We start from the raw sequence: 23,646 nt of genomic DNA, 5'->3' as shown, positions 1-23,646 counted from the left end.
AAGAAAATGGGGTACATTTATACAATGGAATATTATTCAATTGTTAACAGAATGAATTTATGATATGCACGGGTAAACAGATGAGCCAAGAAAAACAATCATCCTGTGTGAGTTAACCCAGACCCAGAAAGAAAAAAAGATATGGTACATATTCACTTATATGTAGATTTTTAGCTGTTAAGTCAGTAATAATCAAGCTAAAATCCATAGAATCACGGAGGTTATGACTAGGTAGGACAGAGAGATCTCACTAAGAAAGGGAAATAGAATAAATAGCCATGGGGGCCTGTAACAAGAGGATCAAGAAGACAGGAGAGGGAAAAAGTGGAGGGAAGAAGGGGATGATGGAGGAAATATAGAGAGAAACAGCTAAAATTAAGGGCTATCTGAGGGGTAGTATTGAAATTGAATAGAGGAGAAGCTTCCTAATATATGTGAAGACAATCTAAATGAAATTGCCAAATAACAACGGACACAGAGCCCCAACTAGACACTTCTTGTCGCCAGATGAAGGTTTCAATACCAAGACTGGGTTACAATCTAATTGACATGTTGGTCATAGGGGTCCCATAAGAACCCCCAAACAACCCAAACTGCTGCCAATACGATATGTTGCTCTCCACAAAACTGAAGGCAAGGCCCTGTTGCCAAAGACAACACCCAAACAACTGGCTTCTCATTGAACATGGAGAAGTTGTGCTGTTGTTTACATAGAGCCTTCTTATCTACATGCTAGAGTCTTTGGTACATGAAGGTACTCCGCACACTTCAAAGGAGAAACACCAAGCCAGAAAAAAAAAAATTGAGCTACAGTTGTGTCCAGCCTGGAAGATAGGCTAGCACAATGGTGGCACAAAGCTTGTGGGAGTCACCAACTAATACTTGATTTGATGACAACCCACTCCCCAAGATGGAACCCATGCCTGTCACTGCTTGGGTGACTACATACCCGAGACTAGATAGCCAGCGACGTAGGGTAATCCCAAATCCTACTCTTCTACTGAGAGACCAGTGACAAAATGATTCCTAATGACATTCTGCTGTACTCATAGATTGGCGCCTTGCTCAGCTGTCACCAGAGAAGCTTCCTCCAACAGATGGAAACAAGTTCAGAGACTCACAATGTGCAGAGAGTGAGAGGCCTTGGAACACCCAGCTCTAAATGGGGTGTCTCCATCATATCCTTCCCCTAGGGCTCAAAAGATGAAGCAGGGGGGAGTGGAGGACACCAAGGAAACAAGGCCTTCTAAATCAACCAGATCAAAGCTCATATGAACTCATAGAGGCAGAGGCAGAATGCACCGGACCCGCATGGTTCCTTTTGGTACATATTATAGCTTCCAGTTTAGTATTTTTATGGGATTCCCAAATGTGCAAATGCACAAGTCTGTGTCTACATCTACTTCTTGTGCCTTTTCTTGGACTCATTTCCTCCTGTTTGTTTTGTCCTCTTCAGGTGTGTTAGCTTTTGTTTTACCTTGTTATTATTATTATTATTGTCCTTTAGAAGCCTGTTTTTTCTAATGAGAGACAGAAGGGGAGTGGATCAGGATGTTAAGGTACGTTGGTAGGAACTGGGAGGAGTAGAGGGATCAGGATATATTATGAGAGGAAAAAAATCTAATTTCAATAGAAGAAAAAAATAACCCATAGGTATATGAGACGGAAAAGGAGAGAGAAGCTCAGGAGGCCAGCAAGTAAGTGTGGCCCCAGACCCTGCGTCCAAAGTCCTCACATTAAAATGAGCTGAGTTTCTTCTAAGTCTCTGGAACATCCTAGGGAAGTGGAGTCATCTGGCCCACATGTGTCCCTCACGCCCCCTGGTAATGACACGTTTAGGATTTTCTTTATTTTTATTTTATGTGTGTGGTTGTTTTGTTTGCACATGTGTCTGGGTACCACATGCTTGCAGTGCCTGGGGAGGCCAGGAGAGGACATGGGAGCCTGGGGAACTGGAGTTCCAGGGGGTTGCTAGCCACCATGTGGGCGCTGAAAACTGAATCCAAGTCCTCTGGAAGAGGGAGTGCTCTTAACCACTGAGCCATCCCTCTAGATCCTAATCATGGCACATTTTACTTCTAATTTTCATGATAAAACTAATCTATTTTTAGTATAATCTTTTTATTACATTTTAGTTACTTAAAAACATTTGTACAATGTACTTTGATAACATTCCTTCTTTCTCCCTTCTTCCCAGATCCTCCCCCTCTACCTACCCACCTAGTTCCTAGTTCTTTCTCTTTAAAAAAAATAAACAAAACAAAAAAACCAAACTGCAGCAACAACAAAGCACACAAAACAGAGAGAGAGAGAGAGAGAGAGAGAGAGAGAGAGAGAGAGAGAGAGAGAGAGAGAGAGAGAACACAAAACATTTTTGTGTTTGGTCCTGAGCCTGAGGCCTGCCCTGCAGTATGATTGACATACATAGGTGTTAATCCACTGGTGAATGCTGATTTTCCCTCTCCCAGTTATCAATTCCAAGTAACTTCTTGGTTAGCGGTAGGACTTTGTGCCCATTTCATTTCTTCTTCTCTCTTAGTGATGAGATTTTTATATGGCTTGAGTTTGTGCATGATTTGTCATAATGTGTTTTTAAACTATTGATTTTATTACCTCAGTGAGGCTATAGATACCATTTGTCAAGAGAAATCTTCTTTACAGTAAACCACTGGTTAAATCTTTAATGGAATTTATTATTCGGTTTCTTTTCGATCTGTGGGATGTTTTCTTTTTATTTCTAGCAACGTTTGTCTACTTTGATTTAAGACAGGGTCACATCCTGTAGTCCAAGCTAAACTGGAATTCACTATGTAGCCCATGCTGCTCTCAAACTGGCTGCAATCCCCCTGCCGAAGCCTCCCAAGTAATGGGATTGTGAGTATGAGACATCACACTTGGTGGTTATCTTTCCTTATCGTTCTTTCTATAGCAAATGTGCTTGTCTGGTTGTTTGTCTTCAATAGATCTAAAGAGCTCTCTTTTCTTGTGATCGATTTTTAAATAGTTGACTTTTCTCATTTCACTAAGACTATTAATTTTCTGTGTTGTGCTTTATTTATAGCTACACTACTTGAACTTTCCTTAATTGTTGAGTTTGTAAACAGCTACTAAATTTTAAAGATTTTCCTTTTGGCAGATACCTTTTTAAGGTTCAAATTACTTTCTCAACATCACTTGCATCCTGTGTGATTTGATAGTGTTATTTGCTTCTGGATATCTGTTATGACCTATTGTTAAATACTAATTTTATCTCTCTACACATGTGCAGTGTGTAGATTTGTGTCATTGGTTCATTTTACAAAGAACTAGCCTGAAGCATGATTTGCATAATGCTTATTTGTGTTTACCCAGTCTGCTTTGCGGCATAGAAAAGGTCAAATTCCATAACGTTTCTATATGCATTGAAAATGTTAATATGTAAACCTGAAAATTCGAATGTCTGTAATTGGTCATTTTGTAAGTCTAACCAATTGCGCAGTTCAAATTATCCTATAATTATGTATTTTTTGTCATTTTTTATCTTCCAGATACTGAAAACCCTATTTGAAAATATGTCATTGTAACTAGAGAACTACAAACTTCTTTGTTATAATCTTATTATCTGGAGACTGTGGGTATCATTCAGTGCTGAACGAACTTACTGAGCATACACAGGGCTGTGAATTTGATTCCTGTAGTGGGTAGCTGTTTCAGCTTTGACCTGGAAGTACTACCCCTAGTGAGGCTTCTGGTAACTGCTGCGCCTACCGATGGCCTGCCCCTGAGGCAAGGCCAAAACAGGAGCCCTTAAGACCCGAGATCCAGATGTGCCGGCCCTCTTGGTTCCTGGTGATCCTGGATGCTGGATGGTAGACTGAGCAGAGTTCTCCAGAGAACACCACTGGGCTGCACTTTACCTCTCCTGGATCCTGTAACCAACCCCTTTACTGACTGTAAGTTACCCCAAAATAAACCTCCCTTTTAACTACGTGGAGTTGCCTTAATAATTCCCCCAATAGATGCCCATTACTACAAGAATAAAAAGACAAATAAAATACTGTCATTTTAGAGTTGTTGGTTTTGCTTAGTCAGGTAAACCTTCAAATTTTCTGTAAATTGCTTGTGAATGTTTATCTTTATTTCATTTTGATATTCCTTACACCTAATAAAAATTTCCCATAAAGCCTATTTTATGTGATATAAGTACTCCTACATTTTATTATTTGTGTACATATGTACATTTCTGTGTGGGCATAGACCACAGGTGCGCACTCTGACTAGGGAGAATAAAAGATGGCATCAGAAGCCGTGGAGCTGGAGTTACAGGTAGTTCCAAGCCACCAACATGGCTGCTGGAACCAAACCCTGGTCTTCTGAAAGAGCAGGAAACCCTCTTAAGTACTGAGACATCTTTCTGGCCCCTCCATCTGTGTTTATTTACTAGTAAGCCCCCTCCCCATACAATGAAAATCATTAAATGTACTTTAACCCACTACACATAGCCCTTTATTGTTTTATGTAGATTTCCTGGAGACATCACATGAGTAAGATTTTCAAGAATTTTTTTTATTTTGATTTTTTTTTATTATTTTTTGAGAATTTCATACAGGCATATATTGTGCTTTGATCAAATTCACCCCTTAGCTGCCCCCTTCAATTCATCCCCTGTTCTCCCCACCAATTTTCCCTCGCATCTTCACATGTTCTTTTCTAAAGACATGGAGTAGAGTTGTTGCTGCCTGTATGTACATGGATATAGGACCATCTACTGGAGCATGGGTACCTCTCAAAGACCACGTCCCTGAAAAAAACTAACTCTCCCTATGCCAACAACTGCCCGTTGGCACTAGCTCCTCAGCCAAAAGTGCAACTTCCTGAGTCCCTTCCCCATCCACACTAGGATTCTGGCTGATTTTCTGTGTGTCTCATGCATGCAGTCACAACCACTAAGAGTTCATGTGTTTAACAGCCCTGTCTATTTAGCAAATACTGCTACACTGTAAATGTACACTTCTTCTATCTCTTGCAGTTTATCTGCCCTCTCTTCCAGGATGATCCTTGAGCCTTATCGGGAAGGGGATATGATATAGGTGTCCCATTTAGAGCGGAGCATGCCACAGTCTCTTACACTCTGTATGCTGACTAGTTGTGGGTCTTCTAGGTCTATCATTGGGCTACATTTTAAGCTGGAAGAAGAGCTAAGGAAAAAGCCGCTACCCTTAAAAGGGACAGATCACAAACTATCTGACACTAGAATACTCATCTCCATGTCACTATTACTTTATCAGCAGTATGTTTTCTTTTTCCAAATATAGGAGCCAAATGCTTAAAATAAGGAAAGTGTAAAAACTGAAGTACTGTTGGTAGGAAAATTCTAGACAGGTAGGATAAACAGACAATATGAGAGAGATCATGATGTGAGCTCTTAAAGCTGCTTCCAGTGACCTATGCCTAAATTCGACAGCTAGGGATGATGACATCTGATGCCAGATGGTTGAGATGGGTGATCTGTCCTTGAAGTCTTTTAGCCTGGTATCATGAGCAATAAGAATCCATCTTCCAGATCAGTGGTTTCAAACTGAGCCTTCTCTTCCTGTGTAAGAATTAATTATGCTCTCTTTCACTCTTATGAAGACAGAATAGACACCAGTTGAAAATGCATCCTGCTGGTATCCCTGTGGGCCCCAGAGAAGAAGACTCATATGAGCTGGCTTGGATTTCTTCCCCATAGAAACTGCAAGGGAGTAAATGTTGTCAGTTTGATCCACTAAATGTGTATAAATTGCCACACAGCAATGGAAATCTAATAAACTTTCCTAACACATTTACTTCAGAATTAATTTTAAAATAATTTTCACTTCTCCAACACCAAGTTCTATCTGTGTGCTTTCTCCTTCCTAATGGACTTGCCTTTGACTTATGAAGTACTTTCTATTCTATGAATGTATTTAAATTACTTCCCCTTCATGAACTTTTAAAATTATTTGTTTTCATTTCTTTTTTATGTCATAGAGGATAAAATATCTTCCCAATGGGTAACTCTTAAACCAAAGTCTTTGTTCTTTTTTTTTCTATCTCCACTAAGCCTTTTTCCCCAAGAAAACACCACTTCTTCATTGAAAACACTGCCTCCCATCCTTTGTCTCCTCAATTCACAAATATCGTCATACCTAAAAGTTCTGATTCTAGCCTCAATTCGGCTATCCTTTCAAGCAATTATCACACTTCCCTCCTCGCTTTTATTTTTCCAGCCAGCTTTTTCCAAGCAAACGATATTTGTGGTGTTTAGTTTCCACCCCCAAACCATTGTTAATCCCTTAAAATATGACTTCAGTCTCCATCACTCAGCAGAAACCCTGCTTTCAACAGTCATTAAAGTAAAGACAAACTGCCAAGGGTAACATTGTTTTATTTTCCATTTTCTCAGCTTCTCAGTGGCATCAAAGATTTCCAGATTACTGACTGGTTCCTTTGGATGCTAGCTTCTAGTTCTAGCCAAAATACTGCTCCCAGTATCTCTGTTTACCTGGTCCCTATCATCCTGTAAACATAGGTTTTGGAGTAGATGTGTCCTTCTAAATCCCCATCAGGAAGCTAAGGATGGTTCCTGTCATACCTAATAAACTCAGAAGCCCTCCATCTGTTGTATCCATCCTATCTCTCCATCCCAAAGGCCTAGTCTCATTTTGTCCTGAATCCTAGTCAAAGTAAATTATTTTTAGTTCTTAAATACCTCCTGAACTTTTGCTGTCTAAATTAATTTTTTTACTCGGTATATACCTTCTCTACAGCTTAGAATTTTTGTTATGTTTCTATATCATCAGAAATGTTTTTCTTCAGTATAAATGTTAAAGTCACATACCTCTTTTAATAATAATTATCCTAAGTTCTAAGTATTTAGTTCATTTTGTCGCAAAAGGCAAAGTCAACCCTTTGTGAATATACTACAGACATTTTTAATGGACATGTTGTCAAACTGTTTCTTAAATATTTATGTTTATATCAATGGACTAGTGTTGTCCTTGGAAGTGATCAAACCCTTCTCATTATGGAGATCGGTGATCAATGTAGAGACACACAGCTGGTCAAAGTGCTGGGAACCAGTGACCAGTGAGGAGTCAGTTCTCAACAGGATATCCGTAGAACTCCTTCCAAGGCTCAGGGAACATCGTGGAAAGAGCTGATGACGGGAAGGGAAGCCAGGAGTGCTGCTTTATGAGCATGACATGGTCATGAGTTTCATGAATTCACAACAGCTTCAGTTCTCAGCACAGGGCATGCCCACAATTGAGCCAGTAAATATTGTAAGCCAGTCATAGATGTGAGAAGGGCCCAAGGACAGCAACAATAGTGAATGGCCACTAAAGGGGGGGGGGGAGTCATTTTTTCCAGTGATACAGCCAGGGGTGACTGACTCTTGGTCCAGTTGATCCAGTTGATAGCTGCACATCCGTGCTCACATGAGTAGCCCTGGGTAAACACTGAATCACAAAGGAAACACTGAAGCAAAACCAAAAGATGTGATAGTAGGGTGGAAACTTGGTGGAAAGAAGCATCAGGAGATTGGGAAGAGTGGGAGGAGGCTGAGAGGGTGGATGGATGCCTTATCAGAATGTATTACATACATGTATAAAATTGTGTAGAAATGGTTTTTAAAAGTGCCATCAGCAATACTAGATACTATAAGGAAGGTGTGATTGCCTCCTTTCTGCATTCAACAGTACTAAGGGTGGAAAACTGATGTCAGTTGCTAAACAGATTCTAAGTGAAATTCTTTATAAACCCAAGTAATCATCATTAGATGAAAAAACAAATAAAGAAACCCACAACCTCAAGACACAATCCAAATGCTTCCTCCATAAAATCATCTGTACACACTAATCCAAATTATGGAAGACACTTTCCCCACTCTATAGTCTATGTAAAAGTAGTAGGTACTTTGTCCCTTACACAAGAGCTGTACATGTGCATTTAGTTCACCTATTTTTTTTTCTTTGCAGTAAAGCTTTTAGGCAAGAATCTTGTTTTTCTTTTTCTGGACACTTAAATTTCTCTTTTTTCCCTTTTGGTCAAAAGTTTGCAATCACTTATGAGGAGACTTCTAACTTAGAAGCAGTATTGATTATTCTTCACAGGAGACCTGTAAATACTTTGCATGCTTTGACACCTCTTTCCCAGGCATATACAATTGTCTGTTTATCTTCATCCCACTAGACACTGTTCTGTTGAAACAAGCCAGAGCACAGGAGAGGTGGGTATCTTAATCCTTCCCTTATCCAGTGCAATACAGCCTCAATAAAGGTTTATGGATCAATAAATGGTTTTACCTTTTAAAAAACAAGTTTTTAATTGAAATGCAATTATATCACCTTCTTCCCTCCAGCCCCTCCCATACCACTACACTCTCAAGTTGATAGTCTCTTTGAGTTTTTTATTATTGCTTTTTACATATAGTTATAGATATGAGTAAGTATTCATATATATGAAGAAGTAGGCACAAATATATAAATACGACCTGCTGAATCTGTTCCAGTTGTTTGTATATATATGGTTTCAGGGCTGGCCACTCTGTATTGGACAATAAGTAAGAAGGCTCATCCCTGAGGGAAGCTAAATCTTCTTCTCCTAGAAATCACTAGTTGCCTTTAGTTCTCTGTCTAGGGGCAGGACTCCAGAAAACATTCTCCCTTCCACATTAATATGTCCGTTGATATCGCCATTGTTCAGGTTTTCTTTATACAGCCATTTCTAGGACTGGTTTACTGCAGACTCCTTGATATTCCGGTTCTTACACCCTTTTCCACAGTATTTCCTGAGCCGTAAATGTGGGAACTCTGTTATAGATGTATCCCCACAACCTGTTGCTTTCTGCATTTATGTCCAGCTGTGGTTTTCCGTGGTGGTCTCTGTTTTCTGTTAAAAGAGGATTTTATTTTTTTTGATGAGGGCAAGAGCTGCACTTATCTCTAAGGAGAAGGTTTAGAATGTAGTAAGAGATGATGCTGGTCTAGCTGACCTCCCTGGCCCCAGGGATCTGGCAAGGTATTCAGTACCAGGCATGGATTCCTTCCTGTTGAGTGGGTCTCAAGTCTAGTTAGAAGGCTGTTGGGTACTGTCAACGTGTGGGCGTCATTTGCCGGGTCTTTACAGACATCTTGCCGTACTGGTCGTTGTCGTGGTTTGTAGGTGTTTCGGCTGGATAGAACAGTGTCACTGGTTCCCTCCCTTTGCAGCTCAGGTAGTGTTTTCTGGTGCCATGGAGTCCAGACTGCAGGAAAGAGATTTTCAGGTCAGATTCAGCTTGACTTATCCAAGGCTTGCGTCCTAAGTGTGTGGTCAGCAAGAGGAGCATGCCCTCAAGTCCTGAGGTACCACCGTAGGCTGGATTAGTAGACTATATTGTTCTGGGAGTCACTTGGACTACCCTGACCAAGAACTGGAAAGAAGGTTCCTCATGCCTGCTATTGGGGATCTTGCTACTCTATGTTACTTTGGGGGAGTATTGTCAACCCAGTCAGCATAGGCTTAACTTCTTTTAAAATAAATACATGCTGGGCGGTGGTGGCACATAGCTTTAATCCCAGCACTCGAGAGGCAGAGGCAGGCAGATCTCTGTGAATTCAAGGCCAGCCTGATCTACAGAGCAAGTTCCAGGACAGGCTCCAAAGCTACACAGAGAAACCCTGTCTCGAAAAATGAAAAAAAAAATGTGCATTTTATTGTAGATCAAAAGGAGAGAGGGAGAGAGGGAGAGGGAGAGGGAGAGGGAGAGGGAGAGAGGGAGAGAAACAGGGCAAGATGTGCCTGTTCAAAGACAATCCCTTGGTGACCAAGTTCTTTCATTAGGTTTCAAAATAACATCACCAGCAGAGGACCAAGCACCCAGAAAATGAACTCTTTAGAAGCAGGTTTCATATCTATAACATAGCAATGTTCAAGACAATGTTAAGAATCAGGTCCTATAAGAGATGGTTAAACCACAAGGGCTCCACTTTCATTAGTTACATTAGTGCTCTTATAAAAGAATTCTAAGTAGTATTAAAGCAGAATGACTTTTCTGTATAGATAAGAACAAACTGGCTTCCCATTTGAAGCCAAGAGCAAGCCCTTGCTAGATATACAACCTGTTAGTGCTCTAATCTTGGAAATCTAAGCTTTGAAATCAGGACAAATAATCTTTATAGTTTATAAATGATTCAGTCTATGGTATTTTGTTATAACAGGAGGAATGCACCAAAGCCATTAAAAAGATTTGACATCTTCAGTGAGTTTTTCTATTTAAGAATAGGAGTTAAATTTGTGCAAATCTACCTTTGGGTGCTCATCTCTTTCAGTTTTAAAACTTTTTACTCATACATAGAGCATGGTAAAGAGTACAATGACAGAATTTTTTCACCAACTATGTGGAACTATGAACATACTCATATAACTTCTACCAATTTCTACTAACTTCCAGAACATGTTATCCCTGCAATATGGTCTCCCAATTAATACTGCCCACCTTCTTAAAGTGAACCTGGTGTTTGTGAGATTCAAGAGATTGTGGATAATTAATAATTTGCTGATTTTTATTTATATGTTGTATCACATATAACATACACACATAAGAGAGAGCATTCTGAGTGATTCCACTTTCATGAAATTTTAGAATGGAAAACTAATACCAGAATGAAAAGCTATGATGTCTCTAAGAGAATTTGAGCAAAGGTAGGCTAAACAGTCACAGAGGAACTTTCTGGCCACTGAGAGTTCTCAGAGTCTGGAGAGGACTTTGGGTTAAATAGGTGTGTGTATTTGTCTGTGGTGGTATTGTGTTCACCAAAATATTGTGTACTCTAATAAATTTATCTGGGGTCAGAGAACAGACAGCCACTAGATACAAAGGCTAGAAAATGGTGGCACTCACACCTTTAATCCTAGCATTTCCAGAGATAGAAATCCCTCTGGATCTCTGTGAGTTCAAGGCCACATTGGAAATAGCCAAGCATGGTGACACACACCTTTAATCCCAGAAAGCCAGCCTTTAATCCCAGGGAGTGGTGGTAGAAAACAGAAAGATATATAAGGCGTGAGGACCAGAAACTAGGGGCATTTGGCTGGTTAAGCTTTTGGCTGGTTAAGCATGTGGCTGGTTAAGCTTCAGGCTTTCCAGCAGCAGTTCAGCTGAGAGCCATTGGGATGAGGACACAGAAGCTTCCAGTCGGAGGAAATAAGACCAGCTGAGAAGTTGACCAAGTGAGGTTAGCTGTGGCTTGTTCTGTCTCTCTGATCTACCAGCATTGACCCCAATAACTGGCCTCGGGTTTGATTTTATTAATAAGAACTTTTAAGATTCCTGCTACATTTGTCAAATATACAATAAATATACACTTTGATAAATCAGAAGGAAAATAAGAAATACCATCAAAATATAATTACAAAGCCCAAAATATTTAAGGGGGAAGTACATAGTTATATCTATAATTTATCTCAATATATATTAAAAAAATGTGATGAATTGGAGCCCACCTAGGTTTCCTAGTGGCTTTACCTAGCAACACTGCTTAAGAGGATGATTGGACCACGGGCCTCAGAACCAGGTGTTTGGAAGGGTGTACACTTGACTGTACCTAGCAAGGGGAGGGTCTTTTGCTCCTGCCCTTGGCATTGTTGTAAAAACCCCTTTGAATAAAGCTCTGGGCCTGAGGATTTAGGATCCAGGTCCTCCTGAGGCTATCCTGTGTTTTCTGTCTGTCTCTCTTTAGCTATATTTCTATTTAATATTTCCTGCTCCTGCTCAAGATTACCCTTGGGAGAAAAGCGGGGGTGGGATGGCCCCCCACAGAATAGGCACAGAGAATATAGGGAGATGGTTAAATACATAACTAGTGTAATGATATGTTAATGAGGTTTGTATTATAATGAGGTAAGAATATATGTGCTTAATATAAAATTATTTCAATGTTCATATCTGGAGAAATAAAGTACTAAGTGATTGAGTATAGGAAGTCTTTTTTTTATTGTACATCCTTTGAAAGTCTACCATGATTATAAATAGTACCAAAATTTTACTCAGACAAAATAACTGATTACCAAAGTGTAAAGCAAAAACACTTTTACAAAATGGAACTCAAATTGCTCAACATTCAAGTCTCAAGACTAAGAGAAAAGTAGCATTACCAAATTTTAAACTGTGTAATTATTTTTTTATTTTCAACTTTTATTACACAGTGGGGTACTACTCAATGCATTATGATTTAAGATTTTTCTATTTTAAGCTTTACTTAATATTAGAGAACAAATACCGCCCCCCCCCAAGGAAGAGCAGGTGTTAACTTTCTAGAATTCTCCCCTTTACGTCTGTCTCCACTCCTACAATCCCTTACCCTTTCTCCACAGTCTATTCAGTTTCAAGTTTTCCCTTGTCTTTTGAAATATTTTCTTTGGTAAAGACTAAATCCCCATTTCCTCCTTTTTGATTTCTGTTTAATCTTGAAATCTAACTGGATTACAGTCAGCAGTACTTAGCTCCTTCCTGCATCCACTCATCTTCATTAGACCAGTCACACTAAGCTTTTATTATGGTTCATTTTCCATGATGGTTTTATTATGGATTTTTTTTAATCATCATATTAATACCCATGCTCCTAGACTTAGTTGAGAGAGCAAATTCTGGGGCCCTTGAAAAAAAATTACTAGTGTGGTTGAATCTGTAAAAACAACCCATAATAATATTTTTTAATTCTAATACAAATTAAAGCTCTTTATAATCTCTCTTAGTTTTGAAACCTGATGAATCAAAGCTCCAATTGCTTTGTGGTTTGAATGTCCTTCTGTCATTTGGAGTAACATCAATGAACATCTTCACTCTTCAGGAAAGAGAGCTAGGTGAGCAGAAGAATCTTAACTTTTCCCATCTTTATTACCCAAAGGCCTCTGCAAATCCTTTCCTTACATTCATTCAGTGTATTTCTTTTTTGTTTGTTTGTTTGTTTTCTTTTTTATTATTAAGAAATTTTCTATTCATTTTACATACCAACTACTCCTCCCTCCCCGCCCCTACCTTCACTCCCCCCCAATCCACCCTCTCATTCCCACCTCCTCCAAGGCAAGGCCGAGCTCAAAGAGTTCAGTCGAAGAAAGAGAGCGATTCTATGTGCAAGGGGCATCAAGTTCATGATGGGAAAACGTGCAGAGACAACCAAACCAAACTAGTGGGAACTCATAAACTGCGGACCAATAGCTGTGGAGCCTCCATAGGACTAGACTAGGCCTGGTGCATCAGCCAGATGGTTTGTGTAGCTTGACCTGCTTGAGGAGCGCCCCTGGCAGTGAGATTAGGATCCGTCCCTGGCGCATGTGCGGGCTTTTTGGAGCCCAGTGCCTATGGTGGGACACCTTGTAGAGTGTATTTCTAAAATGAGCTAAAAGTTACTAAATGGAAGCATAATAATTTGTCTGCTGACTGCTGTGTAAAACATGAGTTCAGACATGTAAAGGCAAAGTTGGAGCAGCCATGTAGTCCAGCAACTCTTCAGTCTCTTCATAGAGAGCTCTCACTCTCGTAAGATGTTGTCAGGTGTGGCTCCCTGGCTGAGTTAGTTGAGAAAGGCTGAGTTCAATCAAGTCTAGAATGAACAAGTGTCGAGTTTAACGATCTCTTTGGGAGAAAAGTGCTTTGTGTGTGTGTGTGTGTGTGTGTGTGTGTGTGTGTGTGTGTGTGTACTGATGGTTTTTTTTTTTTTTTAGGTTTACTTGTTCATTTAAAGGTTTTTTTTTTTTCCATTTTACATACTACCCACTGTACCCCCTCCCTCCCCTTCTGCCGCTCCCCCTACCTCCCCCCATCCCACTCCCACCCACTCCTCATAGGTGATAAGACCTCCCCTTGGGTATTCAACATAGGCTGGCATACCAAGTTGGGGCAGGCCCACCCCGCCCTGCCCCCCACCCCACCCTGCATCAAGGCTGAGTAAGGCATCGCACCACAGGGAATGGGCTCTAGAAAAGCCGGTTCACTACTCAGGATGAGACCCGGTCCAATTGCCAGGGGACTCACAAACAGATCAAGCCACACATCTGTCACCCTCATTCAAGGGGCCCAGTGTGGTCCCGTGTGCAGGCTCCCCAGCTGTCAGTCATCCAGAGTCCTCAGACTCCCTCGAGCTTGGGTCAGCTGTCTCTGTGATAGTTTATTTTTAAAAATTAGCCTAAAATATGGGACAAAACTAAGTGACAAAACCACTGCCACAGTTTAAGTCCTCTGATTCCAACCCTGTATTTGTGTAGACTACACTCCAGTATATCACATTCATTCAATGTTGCTGCATTATAGATAATGTGAGCATTTCCATAAATGTTTGTGGGATAGAGACTGCTAATATATCTAATCTTTCCTTATGCTTTTATGAAAGAAATAGACTTCTATATTTATAGTATTTCAAATATATAACCAAAATTGGTGGTCTCAAGCTGGGTGGTGGTAATACACCTTTAATCCTAGCACTTGGAAGGCAGAGTCAGTCAGAACTTTGATTTATAGAAAATAGATAGATAGATAGATAGATAGATAGATAGATAGATAGATAGATAGAACAAAACTAACACAATGATCATTGATCCCCTGCCCTGCTCAGTTTGGCAAATATACACAGTAAATAGATAGTTTGTCCCAAGTGACTAGTCGAAAGGTGAGTTTGGTGACGGACATCTGTAACAGCAGAGCTCAGCTAGAGGCAGGAGATTTAAGACTTAAAAGACCAGCCTCAGTGACACAGTTCAAAGCTAGACTGTGCTATATAATTAGTCTTTAAAGTATAGGGTCTTACTATATGGCCCAAGCTGACTCTGAACTGGCAAGTCTTCACCTCTGCTTCGGAATGCCCAGAACTACTGCTGTTTACTACTACCAACTTAAGATTTTTACACCGAGATCCATACACCACCCCCCTGAATAAATAAATAAAATTCAAACAATACATTAGAGTTAAACCTTCAGAATAAATCATTTGTAAAAGGTAACGGCTGATCTAGTTTCATTTGTTCCATATAGCATGCAACTTTATCAAACTGGCCATTTTCTTAATAAGCATCAGTCAAAGGTTGTATTTCATTATGACTCTCAGAAAAATGAAAAGAGATAAATTTTAAAACTTGCCATTTTCAAGCTGGTAAAGGTTATTCCTAAAGAGACTTCAATAATAATATTGGGTTATAGAAAGGCTAATAAAAGTAGACAAAAATAATCACACCAAGAGGAGTAACTAAGTTAAACACTTGTCTAATCTATAGCTTCTTGTTGTAAGTTGCATATTTTTGCTCTAATTATTTTACCTCAATAAGATGTGTTTTAATAATCTATATCATCATGTTAAGCTTTTTGAACATAAACATTATCAGAAAATATTTCTCTTCCAAAGACAGCAGACAGTCTCAGGGAACTGTCTCTAATACTTAAGGCCCTAAATAGGAAGGACAGAAATTCCAATCCCTTTTCTACAGTGTGACATGACTCGAAGGGCTGATCCATCCTAACCCTAAAGCTGGTGCAGTGGCTGTCACCATGATCCGGTCAAAATGATGATTTTTGTATCTTTACCAAACCATTTTAAAGATAGAAGAGGAAATATGGATAGTTCCCTGTTATACCTTTAAAAATATCATGTTCAAGTTCACATTAACTCTTTGTTATGGTCTTCGTGGTAACTGACTAAAATTGGCTTTTTGCTTAATCAACCAGGCTAATTAAGGCTTCTGTTCTGGTCTTTGGATGACAAGGCAGAGTGTGGCTTCAATCAAATTGCTAGTTGACTCTTCTATGGGCCTAAATCATACCCAGTAATGTAATCAGACCAGTTTGGCTAAATTACACACCATATATCGGTAAATGACTTTTCTGGGTCACTAGTCTACACACAATCTGGCATTAGAGTATAGTAGATAAAAAGAAATGTTTTAACATTTCCAAGAAACTTTGCATGCATTACTTAAGGTTTTAACTAATAAGAAAGTATTAGAAGAAAAAAGAGCAAACCATGAAAGCGCAAGCAGCATCGTGTCCATCCCAAATGTCATTAGCTGCAATCTTTAATCAAGCACTCACTCCAGTGACTGGGCGGTATTGCCAGCCTCCCAGAGGGGAGTCAGCCACAGATGAAGAATGGAAAGCCAGCATGAGGGGGAGAAAAACGAACTTGAATGATAACTGAGGCCAGATGGGGAAAAGAAAGGTTAACTGTAGAACCGGTCTTATTTAACTAAGGCCACCAGTAAATTTAAGCCACAGAGAAACTTGCCCAAATGGGGAAAATACTGTGTGACCCCCCCCAACCCACCCCTACCCCCAGCATAGTAAAAAAAAGGAAAGAGACCCTCCAGCAGGGGTTTCCCCCAAACTTTAGTGTGGAACAAAAAGTTCACAAGCTGGAGTTACAGGCTAAAGCCGGCACTGGGACAGTATTGGAAAGTCGCAGCTGGTCCTTATTATTTGCATAGATTTTTATTATGGGTAAAAAACATGGGCGAAGTGCCATGGTGCACCGCTGTACAGACCTCCCAAAATGACCATGGCAAAAGCATTGGCTTTCTTCAGCCACCACTGGGTGTGGGATAAAGAGAGGGCTGTCAATCCCGGGGGAACTCAGCGGAAACGGGATCTGTCACACAGCTATTGTCATACAAAAGGGAAAAATGGAAGTGAGTTGAGGGATAGCTTTTTAGCAGGGTATGTTGATTAAATGATAGCCATGGGAACTGAACCTAAAGAAAAGCAAACATCATTAAGTCTTTAGAAATCTGTGTTAGTTGCTTAAAATTTTAAATGGCGTGGGATACAGTTAAGAACTACAGATATTGCCAAACCAGCCTTTGGCAGAAAGGAGAAGAGAAATACCCCCCAAATTTCCTTCTGTCTGCCTCATGCTACAATTGCCAACCACTTCACAAATCCCTTTGGAAGCAGGAGACAAGGCAGCCACAGTTTTGCAGTCCCAGGTATGAAATGCACAGGGCAGAGCAAGGAAGACGTCATCGTGACAGGCCAAGGGGAAATGCCCACCACTCACTCTTTTAAAGTCCACTCTCAACGCCATGGCAAGAGGGCATGCTATCAGCCACCCTTCTACTCAAGGCTGCTGATGACATCAAGAAAGAAAGGATGCATCTTCTCAGAGGTCTGCAAAGCACCACAGGGATGCAGCTTACTTTCTTCTCTAACTTCTCTTGTTCCTCTCATGGAGTTAGTTGCTGGTTACCTTCTGTCTCCAGAGTGCCGGTTCCTGCTTGTCCTTGCTCTGCTCTGATAGTTCACATATCAAAGACCAGCTGCCCTACTTCTCAAACCTCTCCTTTCAGTACCACGCATAACCTGTTGCTTTAATGCCCCAAGCACTCTCCTCAACACCATAGCATGCCTTTCATGATTTTCTTCACATCCTCTTCACCATTAGCTCAACTTGACTTTACTTTTTTATTTACTGTCTCTCTATCACAACTAGAATATAAATTCCAGAAGTAGATTCCCACTGTTTCATTCTCACATGAAACCTCAGAACCCCCAGAAGGAGGCCCAGCACATGCAAGGCCTGCAAGATTCCTTAAACGAACAAGAGAATGTGCTGATGAACTATTTGAGGTATTTAGTCTTCACATTGCTTTTCAGTTATTTGTTTCTTACTTGTTGCCTAGTCATGACTTGTTCAAATAACTTTTTTCCCCAAGTGTGGTTTAGATGCGTATTGTGGCTCCTATAGGCTGAGGAACTAAAACAATTCCTACCACCCCTCCTTCAGATTATCAAGCAATGTAAAAACTGAACAAATTGCTTTAGACAGAGGAAGCTGATCTCCTTTGATTTTAGAAACAAAACCATCTTTCCTCTTTCTAACTGTGGGGTTGGAGGGTCACCAGGAGTGACCTCCTAATTACCAAACCCCACAAACACTCCTCAGTACTTATCTTCCTTGACTTCTCTGGGTTATCTGACACTCATGCACACTCCTTCCTTTAAAAAAAAAATTGTGCAGGGGTTTGATTTACTGATTAAGTGATTGGCTAAGAAGTAGGTGGGAGACTGGATCCTTTGTGAAACTAAATCCATTTTGGTAAATCTAGTTGTTACTTTTAAAGTGATAGGGTTTTCAGCTTAAAAATAAAATGCAAAGCTTGACAAACATGTTAAAAATTCATTATACATATAATTTATTAAAATTTTTCAAAATCATGTGAAGAATAAATACGGAAATAAGAGAAGAAAAATTAAATCCCATCATAGAGGTAGTAGATTTAAAAGTTTTAGATAGTTGTCATATATACATGGACTTTAAGAAAACAGAAATGAGTTTATATTGCAATGTTTTTTGGAAAACAGTCTTTGTTCTTTAAAATACACTGTATTTATTCTTTCTTATGCAGACATATCAATACAATATTATAAATGTAGTGTGAATATCTCATAAGATTTACTAAATGTAAATATCATCATTTGATTATCTCCATTTTTCTAGTTTAAAATAACCTGATTAATATCTTTGGATATATATTTTGTGATGTGAACCTACTATCAAAAACTAACACAATTTTCAGTTATAACAACCTCTGTAAATAGGAAACTAATGTTTACTTTCCTACATTAGTGTTCCTCTTTTGTTTCTGTTTACACAAAGCTATTGCTTCTTTTGTAGATGTAGCTTTATCTAGACTCTTCAGAATAATCATGGAGTAAGCTAGACATGCTTGACTTATTCCTAATATTAGGAGATATTGCTTATGGAAACTGCTACTTTGAACCCACTTTTCAAACTTTCGAGGTCATAGTAAGCACACTGACCAAACAAATAGAGAACTGATTATTTTCCTAAAATGGAAATTCTGAACTCAGTCACTCTGAAAGATTTATAATTCCGACTTTTTAGTACAGTTTTTAAGTAGCTAAGAATTGGGGCTCCAGGACTTTCACATTTAAAATCAAATTAATTACTGTATTTTGATCAGGCAATAATAGGCCTGCATCCTCAGAGGACAAAAATTGCCAGAACAGACTAGCTTATCCCTTGGATATAACAAGTATGTTCTATTAACCATGGTCCCCACAACTCATATATCAAACACCTCATTTCTGATATTCAAATTATCCCACTCACATGTATTTACTGCCTGATTCATTACAGGAATTAGATTTGGGACCTGTATAATTTTCTATTAGGGTTTCTAAAAGCAACTTGGAGAGAAACAGGTTTATTCCAGCTTAAAACCCTCAGAGGATACTCCATCACTGAGGGAAGTCAGGAAAGGAACTCAAGGCAAGAACCTGGAGGTTGGAACTAAAGCAGAAAGGACCGTGGAGAAAAGCTGCTGACTGACTCTATCACCGTGGCTTGCTCAACCTGCTTTCTTATGCAACCCAGGATCATCTACCCAGTGATGGCACCACCCACATTAGGGCTTCCCACATTACACATCATTCAAGAAAATGGTCTATAGAACCATAAGACCATCTTCTGAGACAGTCACCATCACCAGTTGATTTCTTCACCATGTTAACACCACCAACTGCATGAACACAAAGATGGATGCTGAAGGTCCATCACTCAACACGGCATCTTAACGTAATTGAGAGCCAGAATAATCAGAGATATGTGAGGTTGTTTCCTGGCCTAATAGTGCTTGTCATTTCACAGTACTTTTTAATAAAGTGTATTCTCTAAAAGAACAAGGCAAACTATCCTGTGTAAGTACATGAACCAATAGTGTGGTTATTTATTATCACTATGGAGAATTGTGCAGAGCACATAATTGTATGTGCAGTGTAGATGTAACCAATCGTCTTTTTAAAATAAGAAACACAGAGCCAATGTAAAAGAGAAAGACGAGAGGTCAGAGCTCAGAGATAAAATCTTACCTCCTGCAGTGCTCCTAGCTTCCCCGAGAGAGAGCTACTTCCTGTTTGTCTGTGTTTAAATAGTCTTTCTATTCTGCCTTCTCATTGGTTGTAAACCCAACCACATGACTGCCTCATCACTGCCTGTAAGTACCGCCCTCCAGGTCTTAAAGGCGTATGTCTCCAATACTGGCTGTATCCCTGAACACACAGAAATCTACCTAGCTCTTCTAACCACCATGCTCTTGCTATGGCTCTAATAGCTCTGACCCCAGGGCAACTTTATTTATTAACATAAAATTAAAATCACATTTCAGTACAAATAAAATATCACCACAGTGCAGTGCTTTTATACAGCTGTTGGTGCTGTGGGTATGTTTACATTGCATCATCACAAACAGAGTCTGTGCTGTGCTACGAAGTTATTGTGGATATTCCATTACCAGATAATGGGAATATTTCAGGTACATTATAATCTTATGAGACCATCGTCAGATACGTAGTCTAGAATTCTCTGAAATATCATGGTGCAGCACATGAGTGTACAAGAATACCCACTGTGAAAACTGTAGGAATATTAAACCAAAGGCCTTTTTGGGGATAGTCTTGGTTTGTAGTGGTAGCAATAGAGCCCATGTCCCACTGTCTTCTAAACACAATTGTTACTAAAAGAAATTATTATAACTCCCCAGGGGAGACCTTGCCTTAGAGGGGTAAGAATGGAGGTGGGTTGGGGGGAAGACTGGGGGGTGGGAGGAGGGAGGACAGGGGTATCCATGGTTGATATGTAAAACGAATAGAAAATCTCTTAAAAAAAATACTCCAATAGCCACATACAGAACACCATATTAAAATTTTATATTTTTATATAAATTTATGTTAGTCGTTTCTCTGGCTTTACCCATTCATCTTCTTACTGGTAAGGTGTGTTACTCGGTACTCCGGTTGTAAGTAGCAGAATCCCACTGTAGCTTGCTCTGGAAGGCAATGGCTACCAACTGGTTATCAGACAGTTCAACATAGGCGGTATCCTTCTGTGAATCTTGATTTGCGAGAACAGCTGAAGCATTTCCTCAATTGTGAAATCTGCTCACTGTGATTTGAGATGAAGATCTCTACCTCACAATCAAAACTTCACTCCAGCATTGTCTCCCACTTTGTTCACAACGTGTGAATCCAGAACATGCATTAATATTAAACATCTCTTTGGTTGGATCTCACTATTCCTGCAGTTGCTCTGAGCTTGTTTTGACAATTGCTTTCTGATTTTATGATGCACCTGTTATCATTCCTCCTTTTTATTTTAAAAATGTTTTTTAAAAAATCAAGTTATGTAGTTTTTGTGTATACTATTTTTAAGATGTATGTGTGCGAGTGAATGTCACGTGTGTGTTGCTGTTCACAGAGGCTTGAAGGGGCCTTCATGTCTCTTGGAGCTGGAGTTACAGATGGTTGTGAGCTGCCTAGCATGGGTGTTGATAGTCAAATGCAGATGCTTTGCAACAATGGCAAGTTCTTTTGGCCACTGAGCCATCTCTCCAGCCCTGAGTACACCATCTTTATATACGCACTCATCTCAAAAATGAAAGGTGTATACTCACCTAAATATGTCTTATGCATAGTCACTATACGTGAAATATGTTTTCATTTTGTTTTTAGATATAACATCTGCTAAAAAGAAAATGATGAGAAATGAGAAAATAAAACTAGTAAGAAAAATAAGTTGATTGTTGTATTTTCTTCTACATTCATTCTAATGTCTTTCAAAAATATTTATGTTTTGAGAATGGTACATTTCAATTGTGTTTTTTCCCCTCACTCAACTTCTCCCCCACTTAGCTACCTACCCAACTCCATGTTCTTTCTCTCTCTTAAAGACAAAAAAAGTATACGTAAAAGCCATAAAGTCTGATTCATGGTGGCCAACTATTCCTGAGCATGGGACCTGACTTGCAGTGTGGATGATATACCCAGTGTCACCCCATTGGAGAAAAGTGAGTGCCACTCTCCCATATTCTATCAATTGCAGATAGGTTCTTGGTAAGTGATGGGACTATGCCCATCTACTTATTTCTTAAACCATCAATTTCTATTATCTTTTTGCTTTTTTTAACCTCATTCTACATATTCCTTTTCACTGTTGGTGTTACCAACCAGGTTATATACCTCTAAAAAGCTTAGTCTTAGTCTAATAAGCTATATAAAGATGAGGACCTTTCCCATGTATTTCATGTAGCAAATACTTTTCAAACCAGATTTCCAACTAAACTGCAGGTTTACCCTTAAAGATGTTAGAGGTAATTACAAAAATCTATAATTAATTTCGATGTTTTTAGTGAAGATCATCACCATTGCTATATCTTTTATTTGGAAAAATAGAAGTCCTATAAACCATTCTATTAAAGAAAGGAATTTAAACCTCAAAACCTAATTATTTTTTGAGCAATATTAAGGGATGGAATTTTGACTCAACAAACATGGCGATAATAAAATCTAATTTTATAGAGCTATGTTTGGCCTTGCATCTTTGTCAAAGAAAATGAAAAACTATTAGGACATTGCAATAAAATCTACATGATTATAGACAAACATTTTGGCAAAACCCCATTGTGAACAGTTTGCTTTATATAAACAACATAATAACAAAATGTTTCAATGGCCACCACAACTAATCAAATGCTTTCAGTCTACTTTTTAAATAGAAGAATGCTTTTGTGTTCATGGAAGCCTCCTGATCAAATTCATTTGTTCTTCTATGAATAGCTAAAGCACTAGGCTGGAATATGTACAAAGAACCTGTGTTGGAGAATGTAACAGAGTGTTTAATAACACTAAAAATAAGGTTAACTGTCATTGACAGTGATTATTTTGTCTTTGATAAGAGAAGCCTATGGTGTAATTTCTTACATATGTCAAACTGGAGGTAATTATCATTACCATAGATGGAAAAACTATATTAAATGTATACATAAAATAGCAGGTGAATGTCAGAGCCCCAAATTCCATCATGGGCTTCACAGGCAAATGCTGGTTTAGTATATTATCTACAAAACACTTGCAATTTTTGTTTTGCTTTGTTTTGTTTTTCAAGACAGGGTTTCTCTGTGTAGCCCTAGCTTGTCCTGTAGACCAGGCTGGACTTGAACTCACAGAAATCTGCCTGCCTCTGCCTCCTGAGTGCTAGGATTACAGGCATGCATCACCATATCTGGTCAACACTTGTAAATCATATCATTGCTTTGGGGTGACAAAATAGAGACTTGAGCAAAGGTCATTCACAGGTCACCACAAAAAAAATGAATATGGACTGTCTGAAGCACTATCCTGCTGACCTCTCCCTCTGCTCATCTACAAAGTTCTAATGTTAGTTACCACATCCAATACAGAGACTTCTTGAAGATCTGGGTCACAAAGCTGTGAAAGACTATCTACAACCAAAAACTTTGGAAAGGAACAGTGCATCTTTTTGTCTTTATCCAGTGTTCCATCCACTACTGTTGAAATGAGAATGCTTCTTGAGTTCTTTAGGATGACACTGTGCAAAATTTAGTTGTAAAATGTTTTGTCTTTGTTTATTCAACTTTTATGCATCAAGTATTTTTTAGAAGATTTAAAAAGTATTAGCTAACATTCTGTCTCCATTTTCACTCATTTACTTTTCTTGAATAATGCAGCTGTGTAACGTGTTCAACTGATATGTTCTTTAATAGTGCCCCATTCACATGTAAAAAGTTTTCTGTTCTTCCCATGAGCCTTTAGAGACCTTGGATGAAGCAAAGTCTAAGCTGGAGTCTTATTCTCAACTTGTGTTG

The sequence above is a fragment of the Peromyscus maniculatus genome, chromosome 15 (assembly GCF_049852395.1).
Source record: "Peromyscus maniculatus bairdii isolate BWxNUB_F1_BW_parent chromosome 15, HU_Pman_BW_mat_3.1, whole genome shotgun sequence".
Taxonomy (NCBI): domain Eukaryota; kingdom Metazoa; phylum Chordata; class Mammalia; order Rodentia; family Cricetidae; genus Peromyscus; species Peromyscus maniculatus.
Note: the sequence above shows the minus strand (reverse complement) of the source record.